Here is a 21,448-nt window from a genome sequence, read left to right on the forward strand (position 1 = left end):
CCATGCAGAGTGTAGTCTCACGTGTCAAAACAAACACCACAAGGCATAAGTGAAGTTATAGTTTTAATTTCGCCTCTAGAGGCCACTCTCATACTGTATAACGACAGCGGACCCTTCCCAGCCGCTCCAGCACCGGACGCAATGGGGAAAAACTGTAGGTGTGGATTTTTGCCGATAACTGATAGTTCCAGAACTCTGTTATCGGTGCCGATTAATCGGCAAAACCGATATATCGGTTGACCTCTCCCCACCTCCCCTTGCATTTTTGTTGTTTATTAAATATTTCATATAATATCATCGTACTTTCAGCTACCAGTAAGAGTTTAATACTCTCAGCTCTATATAAAAAATAAAATAAAAAAAAAACATAAATGTTTCTCCAAAGATCAAGAAAATGTCCACAGATTCCATCTAGGCCTGTATATAATCTTTAAAATGTTGTGGTGATGAATGGGAACATACAAATTGCCAATATTTAGAAGGAAAATGTAACAATACAATAATTAAATGTTATATACAAATTTTATTTTAAAGAGGCCCAATTATGCTTTTTGGGATTTTATCTTTCCGTTAGTGTGTAATATAGCTGTTTGTGCATGTAAAAGGTCTGCAAAGTTACAAAGCACAAAGTCCATGCCAAAGGGAGTTAGTGTCTCCAACAGAAAACACTGCTCCTGAACTGCCTGGTTTGCAGTCCAGCCATTACTTCCGTGACATAGCTACTGTATGTTACTATGTAACACATTTGCATAATGCCCGCCTAAGGGCTACTTGGGTTATGGTAAGGAGTGTTACATTTCCAACCCACGCTCTAACAGACTGGGCCAGCTGACCAATCAGAGCAGAATGGGCTTTTCAGAAAGGGGGCTTTAAAGAGACAGGAGCTAAAACAGAGCGTTTCAGACAGAGGGTGACAAGATGTGCTGCCGCAATGACAGTATGAGAAAAATAATGTGTTTTTTGAACATTAAAGCATGTAAACCTATTCTAGTAGACCCCCAAAATAAAATTATGAACCTGAAAATGAGCATAATATGGGCTCTTTAAAAAAATCGTTAATATAAATTAAATAAGTTCAGTATGCTTTTAATGATCTGACAGTTTTCTAAGAATGACCCGAACCTACAGCTAGAGAAGAAGGGAATATTTGTGTGTCTACCTCTTCACGACACCGTATGCCTCTCATACAGCATCCTGGACAAAATGCAGCACCAAACAGAACCTTCTGTGTCCTGAGAGCCACTTCTATCTGAAAACCACAAGCTTATTGCCCTATACAGACAACTAGTGCTGGGCAATATGTCTTTAAAAATTTAATCTCGGCCTATTGACGATTTTCTATATATATCTCACTAATTATGTATTTGCACTGAAAATGCCTCAAAAGTGTTTTTCATCCATCATTTCATCCAAAAAGACATTGTGGCCAAGTTGATACAATATTTTAAAGACATTATATGAAAATCTATTCAAAAATTATTTGTTTTTCACTAAATAAACAAAAGGGAGAATGAAATTCAATCATTTTCATTTATATGCACTTTATATATATTTCATATACAGTGGTGTGAAAAAGTGTTTGCCCCCTTCCTGATTTCTTATTGTTTTTGCATGTTTGTCACACTTAAATGTTTCAGATCATCAAACAAGTTTAAATATTAGTCAAAGATAACACAAGTAAACACAAATTGCAGTTTTTAAATGAAGGTTGTTATTATTAAGGGAAAACAAAATCCAAACCTACATGGCCCTGTGTGAAAAAGTGATTGCCCCCTAAACCTAATAACTGGTTGGGCCACCCTTAGCAGCAACAACTGCAATCTGCAAGTTTGCGATTAACTTGCAATGAGTCTTTTACAGCGCTGTGGAGGAATTTTGGCCCACTCATCTTTGCAGAATTGTTGTAATTCAGCCACATTGGAGGGTTTTCGAGCATGAACTGCCTTTTTAAGGTCATGCCACAGCATCTCAATAGGATTCTGGTCAGGACTTTGACTAGGCCACTCCAAAGTCTTCATTTTGTTTTTCTTCAGCCATTCAGAGGTGGACTTGCTGGTGTGTTTTGGATCATTGTCCTGCTGCAGAACCCAAGTTCACTTCAGCTTGAGGTCACGAACAGATGGCCGGACATTCTCCTTCAGGATTTTTTGGTAGACAGCAGAATTCATGGTTCCATTTATCACAGCAAGTCTTCCAGGTCCTGAAGCAGCAAAACAGCCCCAGACCATCACACTACCACCACCATATTTTACTGTTGGTATGATGTTCTTTTTCTGAAATGCGGTGTTACTTTTACGCCAGATGTAATGGGACACACACCTTCCAAAAAGTTCAACTTTTACTCGTCAGTCCACAGAGTATTTTCCCAAAAGTCTTGGGGATCATCAAGATGTTTTCTGGCAAAAATGAGACGAGCCTTAATGTTCTTTTTGCTCAGCAGTGGTTTTCGTCTTGGAACTCTGCCATGCAGGCCATTTTTGCCCAGTCTCTTTCTTATGATGGAGTCATGAACACTGACCTTAACTGAGGCAAGTGAGGCCTGCAGTTCTGGATGTTGTTGTGGGGTCTTTTGTGACCTCTTGGATGAGTCGTCGCTGCACTCTTGGGGTAATTTTGGTCGGCCGGCCACTCCTGGGAAGGTTCACCACTGTTCCATGTTTTCGCCATTTGTGGATAATGGCTCTCACTGTGGTTCTCTGGAGTCCCAAAGCTTTAGAAATGGCTTTATAACCTTTTCCAGACTGATAGATCTCAATTACTTTCTTTCTCATTTGTTCCTGAATTTCTTTGGATCTCAGCATGATGTCTAGCTTTTGAAGATCTTTTGGTCTACTTCACTTTGTCAGGCAGGTCCTATTTAAGTGATTTCTTTATTGAGAACAGGTGTGGCAGTAATCAGGCCTGGATGTGGCTAGAGAAATTGAACTCAGGTGTGATAAACCACAGTTAAGTTATGTTTTAACAGGTGGGGCAAACACTTTTTCACACAGGGCCATGTAGGTTTGGATTTTGTTTTCCCTTAATAATAACAACCTTCATTTAAAAACTGCATTTTGTGTTTACTTGTGTTATCTTTGACTAATATTTAAACTTGTTTGATGATCTGAAACATTTAAGTGTGACAAACATGCAAAAACAATAAGAAATCAGGAAGGGGGCAAACACTTTTTCACACCACTGTACAATAATACATAGTAGCTTAATAAAAAGCATTATTTACCTTCAAATGTTTTTATTAATACATTTTTGTGAATGAACAAGATGTGCGAAGCTACTTCACTGACTTTTTTTTGAAAGCACAGTTGAACATTGCATAATACAAAATTATTACTGTGGGGCACGTCAGGTTGATTATTATAATATAATGCTGAATTATCATTTTTATTCTGATTATTAGATTGGTGTTAAATACACAGATACTGAAGATGAAGAAGTCAGAGAGGCCGAAACATCTGTGATCTCCTGTTCTGTGAGATATAAAACAAAATGTAAAGAAATTGAGAAACATTAGTGCAAATCATTTTGTTTTTGAGACTGTATATGGTTTATGGATCTACGCACCCTTGAACTAGTAAAGCACAGTGATTCCATTTCTTTGGTTAGTTTTGCATTATACAAAATAATATATTTCTGTCCTGTTTACTTCACCTTCACCTGGGCTTTTATATTGACACCAAAAGTGCTGTCATTTTTAACTTCTCAAGGAGCTTTTATTTTGACACAGAAAAGGCAATGTGTATTTGACAGATTACAATGTTCTGTGTTTCCTGAAACGCTGTAGTCTCCTCCTTTTCTGTTATTCTGTGCCGCGTTTGTAGATTTGTATAAAAACCGTAGCGGTTATTAATGTTTGGAATTGCACGAACGCTTGAACCTGCATTACTTTGATTTCACAATGCACTTGAACTGATCTGAGAGCGCTGCCTTGCATGCACACAGATCAGCGCATCACCGGTTTGTTCTGAATTACACATAGACCATGTTTATCTGTCTTTAAATCACAGCCTTTTGTGGATTAATAATTGTGGATTAGCAATGATAGAAAAGTACTCATCACCTGCATATATTAAGTGTTGGCTTAATAGTAACTGTTGAGTAACTGGATGGGGTAAGATATGGAATAATTAGATTTATGCAATGTGGTTCACAAAATCATAAAAGTAAGGTAGGACTGGCAACTTTTAATGCACAGAGTTAACCACAAGAGGTAACATTTTGAAACATTCTGAACACGCTCACTGTATGTTGCTTCAGATGGGGCGCTGAATTGATCGATGCTAATGGTTTTAGGCAGAATGCATTATCACTCAGCTAATGTTAAACTGGAGGCAAAGCTCTGCATTCACTAGGGCAAACATGAAACATGACTAGCACAGAGGTGGCCTAATGCAATGACTTTTAATATTTGCAACTATTTAAAATGATATGAAGGAGCTACCGATTAACATTCTCAAAATTAAACATTCTCAATCTTTCTAAAATTGCTCCAAGGCTCTGCAGTTGTTTGAATGAGATTACTTTGAATTAGAAAACATCCACACAATAAGTCAAAGAAAGTTTATACTTGATGATTCTGGTTTTTGAGAGCTGAGAATATGGAAAGGGAGGAGGTTTTTGCATTGAAGGGACTATGGTTCCTCCCCATGAGAGCAGCCTCGGAAAATAGATCAGTTCTGATATCAAAGTGATGTCATGTGGAGAGAGACCAGATACATGTTCTCTCATTTCACCCACACTGAATCAAGAGACAGGCAAAAGCACACTTCCAAATCCCTCCTGCCCTGAAATCCATAGCATACATCCTATAAAATGGAGAGATGAAGAGAGTAGCAGGTGGTAGGGGTTTGATATGTGTATATAAGTGCAATCATGAATACTATGATTGTTTCACTCTGGGGTTACTGAAAAAGACAACATCACCTATGTGTTTTTCAAATCTATTTTTAAGATTTTAAGCAAATGTTAGACAACGAACAAAATCAATTCTGTTATTATGAAATCTGATTCCACAACGCGAGAGGATGTGTGTGTAAATGTGACATTTGTCGCCTTTCCTTCTGGCTAACAGCTTGTTCTGTCCAAAATAGAGAGAAATACAGAAAAAGAGATAAATATGCTTTGAAAGTTTGCAGATAAGATATTGTGAGGTCAAGTTTTCTGTACACTTGTCAGCTTTGCTCATGGTTCCAAACAGGATATGCTTCAGCACCGTGGACAGGGGCAAATCTGGCAGGCCGAGGAAACAACATGTACGGAAAACCACTCATACCTCATCACCATCAGAGAGAAAGAGCAGCTGGCTTTTGTTTTAAGCAAAGGGCATTCTGAATCAAGTCCTTACGTCCTGATTAATCATCTTGTGAAGGCTCAATCACATTTACCTTTGCTATGCGAAGTTCATGGTCAAAATAGTAATTTCAATGGGAATCTGCATGAGATTTCAAGTTTGTTGAACTTTAACAACCAAATTCGCTGCATTGACTAATAGGAAGTTGCCTTTTTGTGGCTCGTGTTTCGTACATACAGTAAAGCCAGAGTGAATATTCACAGTGGACATGGGAATCATTTTAGTGGTTCATTTCTTTATAACTTCACACTTCCAGAGTATAAAGTGCAACATAAAAAGAGGCTGCTTGACAAGTAGTTTTTGCTGGTTCACACGTGCTTTACATGCACCCATGTCTTCACAATTTCGCTGTGCAAAGGTAACTGTGGCTGAGCCTTAAGAAATAAAAGTAGTCATTGGAGTAACAGCAGACACTTTACTCCAAGGCGTGCAACAAGGACTGTTCAAATGGATTAAACAATGGTTAAGCACCTTACTCAAGGGAACAATATTGATGGTTCATAGATCATTCTTTGCCAAGATCGAACCAGCAGCCCTCTGGTCAACATTAACCACTCCGCCATGAAACTCTTCTTGCCACAACTATGGAGCAATAAGGCAGATTAAGGAAATGATCCAGCACCCAGACCACTCTGCAACAGCAAGATTTCCATACAGCTCATTGTGGGACTGGATCGTACAAAACAGTAGTTACACTGCTAGAATTTGCTGTAAATTTATGAGAAAATTATAAATTTTCTGAAATTTAGTTTTATAGTATTTTGCAGTAATAAGCAATGCTAGGGCTGTCATGATTATGAAATTTGGCTGACGATTAATTGCAATTATGATGATTAATTGTCTCTTTTATGGCTTTCACGATTAATTGTAATTAATTGACATATTTCTTAAGATACATGTGTGCTTCATACACCTTATGAAGTCATTTTTACGGGGCCTGGGTAGCTCAGCGAGTACTGACGCTGACTACCACCCCTGGAGTCGCGAGTTGGAATCCAGGGTGTGCCGAGTAACTCCTGCCAGGTCTCCTAAGCAAACAAATTGACCCGGTTGCTAGGGAGGGTAGAGTCACATGGGGTAACCTCCTCGTGGTCATGATTAGTGGTTTTTGCTCTCAATGGGGCGCATGGTAATTTGTGCGTGGATCGCAGAGAGTAGCATGAGCCTCCACATGCAGAGTCTGGGAGGTGTCATGCACAACGAGCCACGTGATAAGATGCGCAGATTGACAGTCTCGGAAGCGGAGGCAACTAAGACTTGTCCTCTGCCACCCGGATTGAGGAGAGTAACCGCGCCACCACAAGGACCTACTAATTAGTGGGAACTGGGCATTCCAAATTGGGAAAAAAAAAAACATTTAAAAAAGAAAAAGAAAAAAGTCATTTTTACATATTTAACTTCAGAAATATAAATCAAATATTAAAATAGGGATATAGGATTTCTTTTAAAGATTTCAAAAATTTTACTTTTACACTGTTGTTTTTTTAACTTTATATTAGGCTATTTTTTTTTTATAAAAACTAAAATATGTTTTTTTAATATATTTTTATATATTATGCTTATATTATTTAGTTTCATCATTTTATCACTCCACAGAAATAGAGTAAGCATGTGCTTTCCGTTCACTATCAAAGTATCTATTTGTTCGTTTATATTTTCGCGGAAGTTTGGCGAGCCTCTGCTGACAGCGCACGCATCTGAGCGCTTGAGAAGCAGTTCACGCATTCTTCCAGATAGGAGTTGCTCTGGCTGACATCCGCGGTGCGGATCAGAGACACTCAGAGTTCAAATGAATTATAAACAAACGCACCGTTCATAGAATTTAAATATTTGATTAAAATTCCCTTATTTGGGCATTAAAGAGCACCTATTATGGTTTTTCAAATATTACCTTTCATGTAGTGTGTTTTATACCTGTCTGTGAATGTAAAAATGTCTGCAAGGTTTCAAAAATCAAAGTGCAAAACAAATGGAGTTACTGACTCCCAAAAGAAAGAACCGATTCTGAACACCTGAAATGAGTCGTTAGTAATTCCAGACTTACTTCTTGTACTAACCTACGTAATTTGGTAACAAAACACCCGCCTCTGGTCTTTATTGGCTACTCGGGAACAGCTTTGACCCACCCCCAAACACTACACTAAGCGGTAGACCAGTCACAACAGACTGGGACATCTGACCAGTCAGAGCAGAGTAGGCTCTCTGAAAGGAGGAGTTTAGAATGAATCCTTTAGAACGAATCATTGAACAAGTCGTTTTTGACACTGGGAAAAAAAAGGTAATGCTGCAATTTAAATTATGAGCAAATTAAAGTGTTTTTTGACCTTGGATGCATGTAAATCTATTGCATGAGACCTTTAAAACTAAATTAGGCACATTTAAAAACCATAATAGGTGCTCTTTAAAATGTAATTGGAATTTGAAGTGCACAATAATCACGGTCATCTAAAATATGCGCATTCAATCAAATAATCGCAATCAGACAATTATTTAATAATGGCGACAGGCCTAAGCTGGCCAGCCACAACACTGAAACCACTGACAGGTGAAGTGAATAACATTTATTATCTTGTTACAATGACACCTGTCAAGGGGTGGGATATATTAGGCAGCAAGTGAACAGTCAGTTCTTGAATTTCATGTGTTGGAAGCAGGAAAAATGGGCAAGCGTAAGGATCTGAGCGACTCTGACAAGGGCCAAATTGTGATGGCTAGACGACTGGGTCAGAGCATCTCCAAAACGGCAGGGCTTGTGAGGTGTTCCCGGTATGCAGTGGTTAGTACCTACCAAAAGTGGTCCGAGGAAGTACAACCGGTGAACCGGTGACAGAGTCATGGGCACCCAAGGCTCACTGATGCGTGTGGGGAGCAAAGGCCATCTGGTCCGATTCCACAGAAGAGCTACTGTAGCACAAATTGCTGAAAAACTTAATGCTGGCCATGATAGAAAGGTGCCAGTACACACAGGGCATCACTTGCTGCATATGGGGCTGTGTAGCCGCAGCATGGTCAGAGTGCCCATGCTGACCCCTGTCCATCGCCGAAAGCGCCTACAGTGGGCACGTGAGCATCAGAACTGGACCATGGAGCAATGGAAGAAGGTGGCATGGTCTGATGAATCACGTTTTCTTTTAGATCATTTGGAAGGCCGGGTGTGTGTGTGTCGTGTATCTGGGGAAGATATGGCAGCAGAATGCACTATGGGAAGAAGGCAGGCCGGCGGAGGCAGTGTGATGCTCTGGGAAATGTTCTGCTGGGAAACCTTGGGTGCTGGGATTCATGTAGATGTTATTTTGACATGTACCACCTACCTAAAGATTTTTGTAGATGACATACACACCTTCATGGCAACGGTATTCCCTGATGGTAGTGGCGTCTTTCAGCAAGATAATGCGCCCTGCCACACTGCAAAACAAATTCAGGAATGGTTTGAGGAACATGACAAATGGGGCTTTTCCACTGCACGGTACGGCTCGACTCGACTCTGCTCGCTTTTTGGGGGTTTTCCACTGTGGATAGTACCTTGCACATGGTACTTTTTTTTAATACCACCTCGGTCAAGGTTCCAAGTGAGCCAAGCTGATACTAAATGTGACGTCAAACCCCTGCAAATCACTGATTGGTCAGAGAAAATCGTCACTATCAGCATCATTGCTATAAGCTAGATGGCAGGTTAGCTTACCCTCGTGCGTCGTCTTTGAGCTAACACGGTGATGTCCTCGTCTGCACTTTGGTGTATGATTTCCCAAACACTCCTGTTTTTTAGCGGTATTTTGTCTTGCTGCTGTCAGCCTCTTTTGAAACAAAGTTTGTAGTCTTGCTGTGAAAAACAGCCATATGCCGAGAATCAAGAACATCATTCCTTCGATATCCTCCATTGCTCCTTTGTTGTGTGTTTGTGTCGCATTTAAGATGATGTCACAGAAGTAGAGGCAGCGCAACTATGATGATCAGCCTATAATTCCACCCACGTTGAGGCTGCACTAAACTGCAGTGGAAAAGCAATCTCAGAAAAGTAAATCGAGCAGAGTCAATTCGAGTTGAACCGTAACATGCAGTGGAAAAGTGCCAAAAGAGTTCGAGGTGTTGACTTGGCCTCCAAGTTCCCCAGATCTCAATCCGACTGAGCATCTATGGGATGTGTTGGACCAACAAGTCCGATCCATGGAGGCCCCACCTCACAACTTACAGGACTTAAAGGATCTGCTGCTAAAGTCTTGGTGCCAGATACCACATGAAACCTTCAGAGGTCTTGTGGAGTCAATGCCTCGATGGGTCAGAGCTGTTTTGGCGGCATGAGGCACGATATTAGGCAGGTGGTTTTAATGTATTTTAATGTATATATATATATATATATATATATATTGCTACACTAAGCAATTCACTGTTTTTTTTTTTTTTTTTTTGGTGGAGAAAGAGAAACAAACATATCCTGCTGCATCGAGAAAGATCTGTCAAGACTACTACAAGACACGCCCACTACAAGTTATGCCCCCCTTTAAATAACCAGAAAAATGCTGCAGTCTTGAAACAGTTGGATGTAACATGAACTCACTGTGTTTGTTGTGTTTATTTGGAGTTCAGCAGCAACCCTACAACTACCCCTAAACCTAACCACGAAGATTAAAAAATGAAAAGTTGAAAAAATTATTAAATATTCAGTTTTTTAAAAGTTCTATTGGACACAATCATACTGCTGTATCACTGGGTGGCGACAGTGAGGAGAAATGCCATGAAAATGAAGAGGAGAATAAGCTAGCTGTGAGCTAATGGTTAACCGATTAGCTTGTGAGCTAACTGGAGAAAAAAGGAAAGACAAATGTTTAAATTCACCACTTGTATAATAATAATATGATATGTGACAAGATTAGCTTTTTAATACATTTATTTTTTAAGTCAAGAGAGTTTTTATTGTCAGCCCATCCATATATGTACATGACATGTATACAGTAAGGATAAAATAACAATTGTGGTAAGATTTTTCTGTATGAATCACACAGATCGGTGTGACTACTATAAAAAATTCTCAAACCAGGACTGGACTGCAATATATATATATATATATATATATATATATATATATATATATATATATATATATATATATATATATATATATTGCAGAAAGTTTAATGCAAGTTTTAACACAAAATGTGCAGCTGAATGCAATATCATCACAGTGTTTGAAAGTGTTTATTATATATATATATATATATATATATATATATATATATATATATATATATACACACACACATATTGTTTTGTAAATGTATTTTTTTTTTTTTTTTTTTACGATTTTAACCACATTTTACCTTTTTTTATGTTAAAATACCTTTTTATTTGATGTCCTCTTGCATGTGTAATATGACTTGTCAGTACTTGAATTTTCAACTACGCATTTTAACACACTATATGCAACATTGGAACCTAAAATTTTAAATGCAATTCCCACATTTCAACATTTAGGTGCTTGTACTACGTATAGAAATGCTGTGTGTCTGTCTTTGCTGTCTGAATATGACCTGCAACCTCTGATTTACCTCTGTGGCCATGGGAAAGTGAACATTTACAGTGACAGCAAAACACTTTAATTTAATTTTTCCCATGTCGCGCAAAGAAATGGATCAGCTTCTTTCAGCCTGTTGAACACGCATTTTCATTTGGCCATTTCTAACTAGAGCTGGCTGATGACAGAGCACATGACCAGATACACTGTATGCGGATTGTTGTAGACTAGAGTGAAAGTATCGTCAAATTAACATGCAATGCAACAAAATAGGCAAACGATACCAGACACTATACCTAGAAGGATGTCGAGGATATTTAATTTAAAAGAAAAAAAAACAGTGAACCTAACAGCTGAAACCGGGACATAATAAAATTTTTCAGAGAATCGTCGGGACACCGGGACACACCTCGTAAAACCGGGACTGCCCCGAGTAAACCGGAAGGTCTGGTCAACCTAATTTCAGAGGACTTTTGACATTTCTGATCATTTCTTGAATTAACATCATGGATAGTTTGTTTACTTTTGGCAACTTTATTTCCCAATCTCTTTCTCAGTCTTATTTTATTAAACGTTTCGATACGTGGAACAGGAAACCGTCTCCAATATCCACTCACCCACACCTCAACAGTTCAATTTCCCCCCTTCTCTCGGTCTGTCACAAAATTAGCCTATTTAGTGAAGTCATCGTAATTCAGTAGTCTATTTAAGTGCATATATTTCATAATTCATCATTTCCCCTTCAAATATTTACATATTTATTATGCATTTTAGATATTTTATGTAGTTTGCATGCATAATCTGTACTGTTTACAAGTTTTACATGATTTTGCTTTACGTTGTTTAGCAGGCACTGAAAATGGTAATGGCCCTTTAAGAGGAGTTGCAGCTCAGCAGGCGGGGCATACAGGTGTTTGGAATTTAGCATATAATTAGGAGAGTGGAGTCCTATCCATGCATGTGTGATTAGGGAGTAATGTTTCTTACCTTTTTTTTTTTTCCTTTAAAGAACACAAAGGACATTAAGGAGACGTTCAATGCAAATGAATTGTGTGGATATCTGATTTGTTTGGAAGGACATCACAGAAGGATTCAAACCAATGTATACTCTTGTAATGAGTATTCACATTGAACATTATGTGCTTGTGCTCTTTCCTTTTTATCCTTTTCTGTTACATCGACCAACCAGAAGAAAGCTAATCCTTTCTTTTTCATTTGCATGGGCAACAATGAAGTAGTATGCAAAGAACAATATGAAATGAATTTTAACCTTTTATCTTGTTTAATAACTGAATAAATATAGATTCAAAGTAACATGTACATGCAGCATCATTACAACATAAAGGTTATCAGAGCGGCTGAACATAACCATTCCAGAAAAATGTCTGCTGTGAAGTGCCTTTTTCTCATTGTGCATGTGTGCAAAGATGCGGTAATCATTACTGACACGGGAACGTGCATTCCGGGGAAAAAAGTTGAGGTAAAATAATCAGATGAAAATTACAGTAAAGCAGTATTTAAACAGGTTCCACTATATATATATATATATTAGTGCCAGACCGATATATCGGTCGGCCGATATTATCGGCCGATGTTAGCCTTTCACCGATATATCGGTATCGGCGTATATTTTACCGATATGAAAACTTTTTTCAGAATATATAATGCAGAAAACAATGCTTTAAAATTGGTGTCATAGCGCAGTTTGTCCAGCAGAGTTTGTCCATTGTTTACAGAGCTGACTCTGAGCTGACGGTGGTTCTACAGACAGGGCGAAGTTTAACGGTGCGGATTTGAGCAGTCTCTTCTCGCTAAATTGCTAACTAGTTTGTGAAATACATACTGGAAAGTTAATAAAAATGACCCCATCATTTTATATAACTAATATAATGTTAACCCTGTCCCTGACAACCATGTCACTCATGTTTATCACATCTGTTTGCTGTTAGCCAGCTATAGTTTGTCAATGCAAGGTAAACATCAGAGCATCTTTTTGCAGCTCAGTAGACATCGGTGCGGTGGTGGATTGTGTGTGGTGAGTGTTGATTTCACACTTCGCTGTTACCTAGTTGGTTAGACACAATGCTGGAAAGTAAATAAAGTCCATCTTTTACTCTCCGTGGCAACGAGCTTATAGCTAACTAGCTAATCACGTAACTACTTTCATACCTTGTCAGCGTGTAAACGTATTCACCAAACTGTTTTGTTCAGGATTCACAGTTTGGTACCCCCTTCAACCGAACAATTCCAGTCGTTGCATTTATAAAATGTAATATTTAAAAGTCTGGTTTTCCAGACATTAAAATTGGATATGTAATAAAAGTAGATTTAATAAATAGTATATTTGCCCTGTGTAAATAATAATATATAGGAACTGTATCTAAAATAAATAAGGGGTGATACATACTAATACAACAGGCTGGAAAAATAGACATTATTCATTTTAATAACTTTTATATATATTTTGAATGTGTTGAAACTTGACGCCGGGCAACTCACCCTAAAAACTGCACTGTTAGATCGGTTTCATACTGAAGAGCTGCTTAAAAGTAATTTTTTTTTCTCTCGTAAATGTAAATGAGTGTAAATGCCAACACCATCATATATGTCGAAAGGACTGAAGCCTGTCAACCAAAACATGAGCTTATTAATGTCATTAAATGAGCCTGCTTTTTTATTCTATCAGTTATTCCTGGTCGGAGGCTGCCATATATATTTAGTTTATAAGTAGGGATACGTTCTACCTAAGTTTGATGGTGCAACGGTCAAATATTTAGTAGAGCGTAAATTGTGACTTAGTGCCCATTTACACCACAACAAGGCTAAGTTGTAACATACGTATAGCTGGTGCAACCGTCCCCTGATGTTTATTTAGCTATTTATTTTATTTGAATTTATTCTTTATTTAAATGGTCAGCATTTGACTGATACTAAACAGTACTGATGTTTATTTAGCTACTTATTGTATTTTTATTTATTCTTTATTTAAATGGTCAGCCATTGACTTATACTAAACATACAGTACTGATGCTTATTAAGCTATTTGTTGTATTTTTATTTATTCTTTATTTTCTCAGTGTTCATTTCTAGAATTTGTTGACTGTGTATAATAATAATGTCAAATATTCTTTGATAAAAATATTTGTTTAAGAAAGCTGCCTTCTGAGTACCTTTGCATAGTCATATCAGTCAAAATCGGTGCACAATTCACATAGAAAAGGTCTGTTTTCATTCCAGTTCAAAAATTAACTATATCGGCCACCATATCAGTAATCGGTGAATTTTCCCTCTCTAAAATCGGTATCGGTCTCAAATATCCCATATCGGTCGGGATCTAATATATTACACAATACTTTGCAAAAGTCTTAGGCACATAAGATGTTTCACAAAAACATTTGTCTTAAGATGGTTATTATATCTGCTACTTTAGTGTGTCAATAGGAAATATACATTTTATACTCCCAAACATTCCTTTTGCAAATAGAATAGAATAGAATAGAACAGAAGAACAGGGAGCTCTGCAACAGATGGCATGGCCCTTACAGAGCCCCCCACTGAACATTGAGTCAATCTGGGATTACAAGAAGAGATAGAAGTAATTGAGACAGCCTAAATAAATAAAAGAACTGTGGCGAATTCTCCAAGAAGCTTGGAACATCCTATCTGCCAAAAACCAAGAAAAACTGTGTCCAGGTGTAAATAGGAGAATTGGTGATGATTTAAAAGGCAAAAGTGTTCACACCAAATATTGATTTAGCTGTTCTGTTTATTGGACTTCTAAACTAAAATGGGTAGATCATGTTGAACTAGTTAAAGAAAAAAGTTGATCTTGCATTTAAAAAGTTGGGCACACCTGGGGCCGGTTGCACCAGCTGTGCGTAAGTTCAAACTTAGCCTAGTTGTGGCGTAAATGGGCACTAAGTCACAATTTATGCACTACTAAATATTTGAGCGTTGCACCATTAAACTTAGGTAGGACGTAACCCTACATATAAACTAAATATTTACGGAAGCCTCCAACCAGAAGTAACGGATGGAATAAAAAAGCAGACTGATATTTTGTCATTTCGACATACAGTATGATGTTGACATTTACACTCGTTTATATTTACGAGAGTGAGGAAAAAAAAAACGTACTTTTAAGCGGCTCTTCAGCATGAAACCGATCTAACGGTGTAGTTTTCAGGGTGTCACCCGCTGTCAAGTTTCAACACATTCAAAATATATATAATAGGATATTAAAATGAATAAATGTCTATTTTCCCAGCCTATTGTATTAGTATTTATTTATCACCCCTCAATAAAAGTGATTTGATTTGATTTGATTTATTTTAGATACAGTTCCTATAATATTGTTATTTACACAGGGCAAATATACTATTTATCAAATCTACTTTTATTACATATCATATTTTAATGGGGATATAATTTATTACAGCTGACAGTTACGTGAGCAAACAAGGTTTGAACATCAACCGTAACAAGATCAAATTGAAGTTCACAGCTTTTTAACACTTCTGTGTATAAATTTGAAGGCTGCTTATTGGAAAAATACAGGTAAACATCATAATATGCGACTATGCATTACTTTACGGAGAGCTTACGACCTACTAGTTAAGTCTTGCCTTAAGAACAGGTGGTGCAACCAAATTAAGCACTGACTTAGTTACAAACTAACTAGTAGTTACTAAGCCTTTAGTGTGAACTTTACGTCCTAACTTACGTGAGAACTTACGCACAGCTGGTGCAGTCCTACCCTGGAGAAGCCAATCTCTGTCAGCTTGAATATACATCTTTTTATATTATAGATCTGCTTTGGGTGTCTGTTGGCTTTAGATATTGTTTGCACAATTGTTTTGTTGTTGTTATTCAATAGAAAAATACATCAAAACTTTGGATAATTAATGCATTTTAGTAGGACTGCCCCCAACCAAAGATTTTCCTAGTCGACTAGTAGTCGTTAATTTAAGCCATTCTGACTAGTCGCACGTTTATATTAATTAAATTACTTGAATATATTTTGAGGGGCATCAGAAAATGGTTTGAGTTCCAGGGCTGAGAAAGAATGTTATAAGTAACATTGCTAACATTATTCTTCATTACAGAGAAATACTAAACCGTAATAACGAGCCTTTAAAATATAAATTTTACAAGCGCACGCACGAAGCAAGCCGCAGCAACACCGGCAAAAGCTGTAATGATTCTGAATGTGTCGGAAAAACCAGCAAGGAGACTGTTTGAACATTTTGTTAATTTATAGAGAGAAATGCACTTTAGGGTTGTGCCGACAGATGATGATCTCGGGGATCGATGATGGTCAGAGTGATCGCCAATAGCTGATGCCTTTGACCATGTCAAGACGATATTTGGCTTGTTTTCCCATGTATTAAATTATTATTATTATTATTATTATTGTTATTATTATTATTAGGCTATTATTATCAAATTAATATTACAAATAATTTGCCCGTAGACACACAGACACGTGCTTGAAGAAACACACTTTATTATATTTTTAAGAACAGGTGACAGAAAAGCCGTCTATGCACATGTATGACGCACTGTTTGTACGGAGGCGTGCAGTCTCGTGGAACACGTGCATCTAAAAGGTCTAAACCCTTTGTTTCTGTCTTCCGATTTTTTGTATTTTTTTTTGCAAGAACAGTATCGTCTGAGGTAATTTGCAGACATCTCAGCTCAGGAGGTGCTTTGAGTTCACTTTATTTCCACAGAGCAGTTTATTGTGAACGCAACTCTTCAGCCTATACATCTGTGATTAAAACATAAAATATTACAAAAACATCTTCACCTCAAAACATGAATTATATTTCAGTGATTATTATCATCATTATAATTATTATTTTTACATTTATAATTGTTTTTATGTCTTCATTTGTGTAAGTAATTTTCTGCCATGCTGTTTAGACGGATTCTTGCCTGACAGTAAATGGAAAGGTGGTTACTTATATATATATATATATATATATATATATATATATATATATATATATATATATATATATATATATATTTTATTCTTTTATCACTTCATTATTTTAATTGGTTTTTCATTTGGAGTGCAATTTGAACTTAGAAATGTATTTGATTGAAGTTTTTCGTTTTTTAAATAAATTAATTTAATTTTCAATGCAGTAAATTTCAAATTTTCAAATCACTAAAGCAAGAATAAAGTGAGGTTGCCGATGTAATTGGATACTGCAATATATATATATATACACTATATTGCCAAAAGTATTCGCTCACCCATCCAAATAATTGAATTCAGGTGTTCCAATCACTTCCATGGCCACAGGTGTATAAAATGAAGCACCTAGGCATGCAGACTGCTTCTACAAACATTTGTGAAAAAATGGGCCGCTCTCAGGAGCTCAGTGAATTCCAGCGTGGTACTGTGATAGGATGCCACCTGTGCAACAAGTCCAGTCGTGAAATTTCCTCACTACTAAATATTCCACAGTCAACTGTCAGTGGTATTATAACAAAGTGGAAGCGATTGGGAATGACAGCAACTCAGCCACGAAGTGGTAGGCCACGTAAAATGACAGAGCGGGGTCAGCGGATGCTGAGGCGCATAGTGCGCAGAGGTTGCCAACTTTCTGCACAGAGTCAATCGCTACAGACCTCCAAAGTTAATGTGGCCTTCAGATTAGCTCAAGAACAGTGCGTAGAGAGCTTCATGGAATGGGTTTCCATGGCCGAGCAGCTGCATCCAAGCCATACATCACCAAGTGCAATGCAAAGCGTCGGATGCAGTGGTGTAAAGCACGCCGCCACTGGACTCTAGAGCAGTGGAGACGCGTTCTCTGGAGTGACGAATCACGCTTCTCCATCTGGCTATCTGATGGACGAGTCTGGGTTTGGCAGTTGCCAGGAGAACGGTACTTGTCTGACTGCATTGTGCCAACTGTGAAGTTTGGTGGAGGGGGGATTATGGTGTGGGGTTGTTTTTCAGGAGCTGGGCTTGGCCCCTTAGTTCCAGTGAAAGGAACTCTGAATGCTTCAGCATACCAAGAGATTTTGGACAATTCCATGCTCCCAACTTTGTGGGAACAGTTTGGGGATGGCCCCTTCCTGTTCCAACATGACTGCACACCAGTGCACAAAGCAAGGTCCATAAAGACATGGATGAGCGAGTTTGGTGTGGAAGAACTTGACTGGCCTGCACAGAGTCCTGTGACCTCAACCCGATAGAGCACCTTTGGGATGAATTAGAGCGAAGACTGCGAGCCAGGCCTTCTCGTCCAACATCAGTGTCTGACCTCACAAATGCGCTTCTGGAAGAATGGTCAAAAATTCCTATAAACACACTCCTAAACCTTGTGGAAATCCTTCCCAGAAGAGTTGAAGCTGTTATAGCTGCAAAGGGTGGGCCGACGTCATATTAAACCCTATGGATTAAGAATGGGATGTCACTTAAGTTCATATGCGTCTAAAGGCAGGTGAGCGAATACTTTTGGCAATATAGTGTATATCGTGAAGGAGGGAACAAAACAAATGTATTCACACACGATGTATTTACCCAGACAATGAAATACCCGACCGGTAGAGAATGCACAGATGAAGCAGGTTCTTTCCAGAAAATGTTGACATCTGTTGTAAAACCATCTTTCAAAAAGTTGAACAACACACCTTTTAATTGCACTTATTTTTTTTTCCAGTTTCATTTGAATTTTTAGTTAAAATAAATAAAAAATTAAGTTCTAAGCTTGAAATCAAGGTGTCTTGCTTTATTGTGTAGGCTTAACCCTAAACCTGCTTAATGAAATTTACCCCATAGTACCACCTAGCATCCAACCAGCAGTAATACCGGTGTTCATCGTTTTTATGTGGAGTTTTTTCTGCGACCAATCGACCAATCAAAACTTGGTCGACCAAGACTCTTCTCATCGACTAACCTTTAGTCGACTATCAGGGGGCAACCCTACATTTTAGCCAAACAAGACTTCACCTCAAAAACTTTATGCAATCTGAGTTATTAAATAACTTTTTCGATTACTCATAAAAAAATTGTTAGATTACTTGATTACCTAAATAATCAATAGTGACAGCCCAAACAGTAAGCGAAATGTATTTGGTATATGGTAAGTTGTTGTAAATTAGAATTACGGTACCATACGACTTATTTACAGTAATGTACTGGCATCTGTGCTGAAAAATTAACTGCATTAACTTTAAAAATAAAAAAATTAACATTACTGTACATTAACAGGTACTTTTTTAACAGTGTACTGCATCTCCGCCAGGAGGTGGCTAGCTACACCTCCTGTCTAAACACCTGCAGGTTTCCCTCCATATACTGTTGAAGTTATCTGAGAAAGACAATGCAGATATCATTCATTCTTTGAGTTTATCGTCAGGAGGGCTGAAATCGACAAGCACTCACACTGTAGCCTCCTTTTTCACTGGTGAAATGCAGCAGGCCTTTTACTCCAAGCCAATATTTTTTGATGACTCCTGCTTGCAACATACACCGATCAGCCACAACATTAAAACCACCTGCCTAATATTGTGTATAGGTCCCCCTCATGCCCCGAAAATAGCTCTGACCTGTCGAGGCATGGACTCCACAAGACCTCTGAAGGTTTCATGTGGTATCTGGCACCAAGACGTTAGCAGCAGATCCTTTAAGTCCTGTAAGTTGCAAGGTGGAGCCTCCATGGATCGGACTTGTTGGTCCAGCACATCCCATAGATGCTCAATCAGATTGAGATCTGGGGAATTTGGAGGTCAAGTCAACACCTTGAACTCTATGTCATGTTCCTCAAACCATTCCTGAACAATTTTTGCAGTGTGACAGGGTGCACTATCCTGCTGAAAGAGGCCACTGCCATCAGGGGTGTACGTGGTCTGCAACAATCTTTAGGTAAGTGGTATGTGTCAAAGTAACATCCACATGAATGCCAGGACCAAATGTTTCCCAGCAGAACATTACCCAGAGCATCACACTGCCTCCACCAGCCTGCCTTCTTCCCATTGTGCATCCTGCTGCCATCTCTTCCCCAGGTAAATGACGCACACGCACCCGGCCGTACACATGATCTAAAAGAAAAAGTGATTCATCAGACCAGGCCACCTTCTTCCATTGCTCCATTGTCCAGTTCTGACACTCACGTGCCCATTGTAGGCACTTTCGGTGGTGGACAGGGGTTAGCATGGGCACTATGGCTGGTCTGCGGCTGCACAGCCAAATATGCAGCAAGCTGCGATGCACTGTGTTCTGACACCTTTCTATCATGGCCAGCATTACGTTTTTCAGCAATTTGTGCAACAGTAGCTCTTCAGTGGGATTGGAGCAGATGGGCTAGCCTCTGCTCCCCATGCGCATCAGTGAGCCTTGGGCGCCCATGAACCTGTCGCTGGTTCACCGGTTGTCCTTCCTTGGACCACATAAGAAAAAGAGCTTATTCTAGTCCCTGGAAGAGTCTCAGAGGAGTTTCAGGGAATGTTACAACTAGGGTCACTAAAGAAGCCAAAACAGCTTGGTTCAGACCTCCTGTAAAAGTACTAAACTACTCAACACAATCTGGGTGGTTGGTTAAGGCCAGGTTCATTTCTAGCCTACACCAAACTAAAGGCTATTGGTAAATGCCTTCCCCACTGGCTTGGAAAAGGCTGCATTCAGCATTATATAGGGACATTGACAGTCCTGGTTTCTGCTGTTCAGAGTGCAAGGACCATCTGCCACATTGCAGCACCTTATGGATACTGTGCACTATCCCTACTGGAAGCATAAAGATTTTTTCCAGGATGATGTGGTCAGCCACTCGAGAGCTGGGGTGAGATCTGCTGGGATCCTTAGCACATTACTAAGGATTAATTGTGCCACAGAAGAAGGAAGATAAGTACTTATAATGCACATTTTTTATAAAAAAAAAAAAAAAAAAAAGCACCAGTGTGCGTTATTTATCACATCACATTATGAAACGCACTGGGGTAGCAATGGGTCATTTCTGGAAAAACTTAAAATTTGTTTTAAACTTGATTTTATTTTTATTTATTATTTTTTTTTGGGGGGGGGGGGGGTTTCTATTGTTTTTTGATAAAACAATGTCTCAGATTTCAAATTATGTCAATGTTATTCTAAAATTCAAACTACAAATGTTGCATTTTGTTTTTAAATGCAGTGTGTCAAATCACTTCACAATGTAAAAGGAAGTGCTGCATATAGCATCTCTCCGATCAGCACTCCTCATTTACCTCAGGGAAGTTATCCAATGTCCATATTTAGTTAGCTTGAAAAAATGAACCCTAGAGAAAAGAATTTGCCAAAAAGATTTAAATTCCATTGCTGTCACAAATGCAACAACAGATGTGGAGTGGATACAACTCACAGCAGAGTATTTTAGTCTGTGTAAGTGCATTTTCTGCATGGATGTGCAATTTCTTCGTGGATGCACCAACTCCATCAATAGCTTAAAGGTGTGTGTGTGTTTGTGTGCACAGGTGAAATCACTGATTATTGATATAAGGAACAAAACAAGTCAGCCATTTTGGATTTTCTGAAAATCGCATGCTCTGAACTTTTAAATACTCCTCCTAGGGGATTCATGTGACTGGCACCAAATTTGTGC

At 38.4% G+C, this 21,448-nt stretch overlaps 1 protein-coding gene across 5 annotated transcripts in view; it reads right to left on the minus strand.

The window, feature by feature from the left end:
- Nucleotides 1-21,448, minus strand: part of LOC127420677 (transcription factor HIVEP3-like) — a 93,058-nt gene that overhangs the window by 63,535 nt on the left and 8,075 nt on the right. For 2 of the 5 annotated variants that reach the window (XM_051663132.1, XM_051663131.1), the window contains exon 2: nucleotides 8,688-8,752. The exons of the other annotated variants lie outside the window; for them this stretch is intronic. The gene's annotated coding sequence lies outside the window, so the exon portion shown is untranslated. The remainder of the gene's footprint in view (nucleotides 1-8,687; nucleotides 8,753-21,448) is intronic. 5 annotated transcript variants of the gene reach the window in all.

The sequence above is a fragment of the Myxocyprinus asiaticus genome, chromosome 30 (assembly GCF_019703515.2).
Source record: "Myxocyprinus asiaticus isolate MX2 ecotype Aquarium Trade chromosome 30, UBuf_Myxa_2, whole genome shotgun sequence".
In the NCBI taxonomy this organism is placed as follows: domain Eukaryota; kingdom Metazoa; phylum Chordata; class Actinopteri; order Cypriniformes; family Catostomidae; genus Myxocyprinus; species Myxocyprinus asiaticus.